This window comes from Gossypium raimondii, chromosome 3 (assembly GCF_025698545.1).
Source record: "Gossypium raimondii isolate GPD5lz chromosome 3, ASM2569854v1, whole genome shotgun sequence".
Taxonomy (NCBI): Eukaryota; Viridiplantae; Streptophyta; class Magnoliopsida; order Malvales; family Malvaceae; genus Gossypium; species Gossypium raimondii.
The window spans coordinates 11,977,161-11,984,005 of NC_068567.1; positions in this window are offsets into that span (position 1 = coordinate 11,977,161).

Below are 6,845 nucleotides of genomic sequence, written 5' to 3' on the forward strand. Positions count from 1 at the left end.
TTTAAACATTTTTCATATAAACTACACATTAGTGTTCAAAAGGTGTTATAAACTACTGAAAAACCTATATAAATTACGGTTTACAACCATCAACATTTTGCATGAAACCCTATTTAGAAGTTAACCTTTACTTGTAGTTTTTGCAGAAAACACTATCATAAGTTGAATATATCAATGGTGTTTGTGTGTGATAAACATTACAACCAAAAAAATTAATTTATATTTATTAATTTAGGTTTTAATTGATATTCGTGGCAATTACAAGCAAAAGTTTTGATAAATGTTGAGATTTTTTGTGGCAATTTTTCGACTAAACGTGACAACATGTCCCATTTTGTCAGTGATTTTTTAGAAAATGTCACAAAATCTCTATTGATGAAATGGGAATATGATATTAATTGGAACTTTTTTAGCATCATTTAGTGGTGCTCTTTTATCAAATGTCACAAAAAGTCCTTTAAATTTCCCAAATCATGCGTTAATTCTTTTTGTATCAAAATAATAATAATCCTTTTTTGTGTTTTCGGTCGAGCTTTGATTTTCCATTTACTTTTGAATATGTTGATAATGTGTATTTTAGGTTGAATAAGTTTGAATCTTGTTTTGTAATGCCTTGCGCCTTTTTGAATTGATATAGAAGTGTTAAATATGATTTTTAAGTGTTTTTGGACTAATTTTTATCTTTAAAGGTCTAGGTTCTATTACCCATACCATAGGTATCGGAACAAAGCAAGTTAGTAACTAAAAAGCTACATTACTTGGGCTAAATTCTAATACATAGCCCTAGGTATTGAAAGATGGGGTTATGTGCTGAAACCTAGGTCCCTGGCTAGCCCCACTAAACTATTTTGTGAGTTTTGAGCCCGTCGAAGCTCATTTTTTACTCTAAACACTTTCAATCTCCCATGAAATGATTTTAAATGATTTTGAAATGTTTCTAAAGCCCTCAAATTGTATAAATTAAATTTTTATGATTTTATAAAAAAATATTTTAATTTTTGAAATTTTAAATAACTCCAAGGTTTTTGTTACATATGTGTTTCGGTAACATCTTCCACTAGTACAGTACATCAGAATGGGTGGGGGTTGTTACATTGATGGTTAATTTGCTTAATTACATACTAAGCTAAGTTTGATGTATTAAGGGATAGTGTGTAACATCCCACAACAGGCCCGATCGCCGGACCCGAGTAACAGGATGCCACATCAACCATCGTAATTTACACATACACGCATATCATACAAGCAAGGTCATATCTTAATAACTTAGTTACTTATAGATGTGTTCGCGGCATAACAATCATTAATAGACATTAGAACCAATTTAAAAATGTGCTTAAGTACCATTTAATAAATTACCAAAGAAAACCACGTGGGTATCGTTACACAAACACAGGTATCGATATTTATCAAGACAGGTATCAATACCATTTAAGAAAATCGATACCAATTTAGCATTTTGTTTTTCTTTAAAATTTGAAAACAACATTTTATCAATACCTGAACAAAGGTATCTGTATTTTTACCCCGAGTATTGATACTCGAGAAAGGGTATCGATACCGAATTGAGCTACTATTTTCTTGCACATTCATCCCAACACTGTGGTATTGATACTTATGCCTTGAATATCAATTCCTCTATACAAAACATCAAAAACACAACAAAATAGGGCAAAATTCATACTCAAACATTTACCTCTTCAACATGCATCAGCAAACACATTATCTAGCATCAAATAGACCATGCATATAATCCAAAGCAACATCAATACCTCAACTATTCAGGCCAAAATGAAACTAATAAAACAATATTAGAAATCCATCAAAATCCTATAATTCTAAAATCATAATAAACTATTAAGGACATATTAAAAACTAGCAAAAATTCTAGCCACATTGCCTTTATTTCCACAGTTCAAAATAATAATAATATCACCTACTCAAATCATTATAGCCTAAATTGGATCACTTCCTTGAAATCGCACCGCTCACACTTAAAACATTAATTATCTACAATAGTTTAGAAAGGAGTGTGTAAGCTTAACAAGCTTAGTGAATGATTAGAACAACCACAAACAAACATAATATCATACGTTCAACGAATGCACCTAACGCACAATTACAACCATCCTTAACTATAATGCCAAACTAACATAATCATGCATCGCTTGCTCATACATCTAACTTTGTACTCACATATATATAAATACAACATATTTCATAAGCAATTCATTAAGTAATATTTTTGACAACTTAATACTATGAAACATAAAAGTGGGCTTTATCACCACACATTGGATACACGGATCTCCAACATACCGATGACTTGAAGAGTCAAAAATATCCCTTAAGTGTAGCATCAAGCTAACACTCTCCAACACACCAACATATCCCGATGAATGGAGCTTAGCTCACATTCCCTTATCCCTCCAAACAATCTCAAGCTTCAATGCCCCAAATCATAACACAAGGTGAGTACTCACAAAATCCTATGGCATGTCAACTATATCCAACGGTCTCAAAAGATCACAAGGCCAAAGTATCATCAATTATACACATATTTATTTACCATTTTCTGCACATTTTCACTGCTCTTTTACATCATACACACAATAATGTCACAACCACATAGCATGCTTACCATGCTCTCTGTTGTTGCACTTACAAGTGCTAACATATAACTCAATGAGCTATAACCACCATAAATCACTCATATACATGCATGAAACTGAAATTCCATAATATATATTGACACAATAGCATATCCACAATATCACAAAGTACACAAAAGGAGTAAGAAAGCTTACTCTCAAAACTTAGGATAAGGGTTTAGGCTACTCTTAAGGTCCTATTTAGCACTATGAATCGTGTCTACAAGTAGCTATTCCAAAACACTCACCATTCACGCTTTCGCCTATTTGCCAAAACTTAAACTAGTTTTGCCTTGCTCGAAGAGGGCTTCAACAATTACGAATCTTCTGACGTATTAACCACACAAATACACAATTAATTAGCAGCCATAACACTCCTTAAATAAACAAAAACACAGGTCTAAGGCTAGTTCCAATTATATTTGGAGTTTTCGACTAGCATAGACGAAAAAAAATTTCCTTAATTCACATTCAATCCTATCGCTTAAAATCGATTCTAAACACCTAATTACTTATCCAAGAATAATTTTCAACCTTCAAGACACTCAAAACACCTCATATTAATGGTTCTAAAATTTTTGAAAACCATGGCCATTTTTATGAAAACTCAACAAAACCTTCAAATCCTTTAACAAAACCTTAAAGTGAGTTTAAAAATCTTTTAATCACATCAAAACAAGTTGAAAAACTCTTAAAAATAGTATTTTTTCTCCCTACAATCTTAAATTTTGCCATTAACGACTCTAACTTCGACTACCACACAAAATCCTTACTTCAATATATTAAAACTTGATTTAAAAAGGCTAAACTACATTAAAAATTATTAGAAAAACAAAATATTACCTTGATTGAGGGGAAAATGAATGATTGATTGAAAATATGAAAAACTCACTTGGAGAAAAATCAATAAAATTAATGGTGTTCTTGGTGTTTTTATTTGAGTTGAAAAGGGTTTTAATGTTAAGAAGATTACGAAAATCCAAAGGATTGAAGCAATGGAGATCAAAATTGGTGAATGGTATTTAGGGATTTCAATGGACAATAAAAATAAGTGAGAGGGGATGAGAATCGTGAGTTTACTGTGGGTGAAGGGGGGAAATAGGGTATTTTTAAAACTTTGGAGTATTTGCCCTTGAGCTACTCCCAATTTAGACCCTTTTACAAAACAGACACTACACCAAAAAAGGCTTTTAGCAGTATTTTTAGCGGCGTTGAATAAAAAACGCCGCTAAAAATCAAGCATTAGTGGCGCTTTTCAAAAATCGCCGCTAAAGATCCAGCATTAGCAGCGCGCTTTTTGGAAAACGCCGCTAAAAATGAGCATTAGCGGCGTTTTTTAGAAAAGTGCCGCAAAAAACCTAAGCCCAACGACATCATTTTATGACCTTTCGAGAATTTAGCGGTGTTTTTGGAAAAGCGCCGCTAATGCTCAGACCCTTAGCGGCGTTTTTTGGAGAAGCGCCGCTAATGCTCAGACCTTTAGCGGCGTTTTTTGGAGAAGCGCCGCTAATGCTCAGACCTTTAGCGGCATTTTTGAAAAAGTGCCGCTAATGCTCAGACCTTTAGCGGTGTTTTTAAAAAAGCGCCGCTAATGCTTAGAGCTTTAGCGGCTTTTTTTGAAAAGCGTCGCTAATGCTCAGACCTTTAGCGGCGTTTTTTGAAAAAGCGCTGCAAAAACATTTTATCTGTCTATTTACTATTTAATTTGTTTATTTATATTAATTAAAATTCAATAAATTTTTATTGAATATTTTTAAAATGGATAAATTTGAAATAATGGCACGTATAAATAATTTGAAATAAAAAACATAGAAAAATATTTGTTAAAAATGGAAAAATTAAAATACTATTATTTAAAATAATTTTAAAATTTTTTGGGTACATGACTGATTGACTTTTAATTTATATATTAAATAATTTCATATATAATTGTAAAAGATACGATAGTATTAATTTTAAAATATTTAATTAATTATCATTATAGTTTAGGGTTTAATATATATGGTTTAGGGTATATAGTTAATTTAAGATATTTAAGGCCGGTTTTGAGTTACAATTTTAAGGTTTATAGATTATGGAATTAGGGATTATGGATTAGGGATTCTAGTTTAAGGGTTGTGATTTAGGGGGTAGGGGTTAAAGATTAAGAGTTAGGGATTAATTTAGGGTTTATGGATTTGGTGTCAGGTTAAGATTTAGGGTTTAAATTAATTAGTGTGTTTTAATTTATATTAAATAATGTTTAGGGGTTGGGGGTGAGGGTTTAGATTAACTACTGAGAACACATGCATTTTTTTAGTTGCTGGAAGTACCAATGTCAAGGATAATTTAGTTTCGAAAAATAGGTTCTGTTGTTGTTTGCATAGTTTTGAAGAATGTGTCTGAATAGAATGTAATCTTAGCTCCAAGGCCCTTAGATTGACATGTTTCGCCTTGTTCTACTTCTTGAAGAAGGCCTGATTTTCATCATTGTATGAAAACTGTAATTCCCTTAAATCGATCATGTAAGGCATAATAATGGATAAAGCATATGAAGTTGCAGTATGGGTGCTTTGCTTCCCTGAACTAAACATTACTAAATGTTGCATTCTTTTATCATTTTTTTTCATGTTGTTTTAGCTTCGAAGATTAATTAGCTAAGAATTTGAAACACTAAAATGATATTTAAATAGATTTGGAAAATTTTATAAAAATTACTGATCTGTTTGTCTTCTGCAAAACCTAGAGTTTTTTTTTCATTTGTTTTCCATATAATGTTTTATGGTTTTATAGTCAAACCTCTGATTTTGCCCTTTTCGATAGAGGGGAAACTTTAGGTGCAATCCCAACTTGGTATACTTTCACAACTTGGTTTCCATATATTCCACTTGAGAATAGGTACTAATTATTTATTCATTTTTCCCTTTTTGATCAGATTTAAAGCTAATATTGAAAGGAATCATTTAATTTAATTCATCTATATTATTGCCCAAGTTGAAAAATGAAATACCATTTTTCCCTTCTAATTTAGATGCTAATCACAGACAGCCTGCGAAAGTGAGTTTTTATTGCATAACCTTCATTTTCAATTTTTTTAAATTTTTTATTGCATAACCTCTCTCTCCCCCATTCTCAGTTTCTATTAATCTTTTTAATTTTTTTTTCTGTGAGTTCACTCAAGAAAGGTTAGTAAAATTTTGTTCAGTGTTACTTGTGTTGCAAATGCTTACATATTGAGACATGGATTTTATTGTTGTATGTTGAGTTTATATGTAAATGGTACTGAATGCTAAACAAAGTTGGGACTAAACAATTGACAAAAGAGATATGGACTGGAGCTGTCTGTCATGATTTAACATAGAAGGCATAAAATAATTGATAGCTGTGAAATGTTCACTTAGGTTGTACTTAGGAATCTGGGTTTCTGAAAATGGATTTGAATTTAAATATGGTGTAAGTTGTGTGATAAAGAAACTTGTAAGTTTAACATCCATGACTGTTTTTGAAATTTATGGATTGTGAGATGCCCGTATAAGTGATGAATTTGAAATTCCTATGGATCTTTCTTATTTTGATATTCATGTTTTTATATCTTTAAATACATAATCATAATTTTAATTATTTTGTGCATAATGATGCATTTATTCTCACAATTAATGTAGGAAATGAAATCTAAATCCAAATTCTCAAATTCATATTTCCAAACATAGCATTAGAAAATTAGGGATAATCGAGCTAAGGTAACGGTAGAAAATTGAAATCTCAATAATTTGGCCTTTATTGGGATTGGGAAGAGGCACTACTAAACAACAACCATTTGTTATAGTTGGGAATTTGGGACAAAGATAAAAATGCATATCATGAAGATCTAGTGATAGTAATTGATATTATTGTTCTCCTGACGCAAAGGATGTCAAAGAAATTGCTTGTTAACAAAATGTAGAAGTATAGAAAAAGAAAATATATGGAAAACTATACATAAACGCACGTGTAACTTTGTTCAAAATTTGCTTTAGTTTTTTTTATCTTGTTAAATTTATTTCTTTATTTTAGTTATAATTGTGAACTTTCATTTATTTTCCTTTCTAGGATGACTTACTTTATTTTACTCTTATTCTCATCCAGAGCATGTAGGCACTAAATCTGCTATTCAAATTTGAAGCCATGCTCAAAATTTTTTCTCTAAGGCTCATTGCTTTGAGTTCATTACAAGAT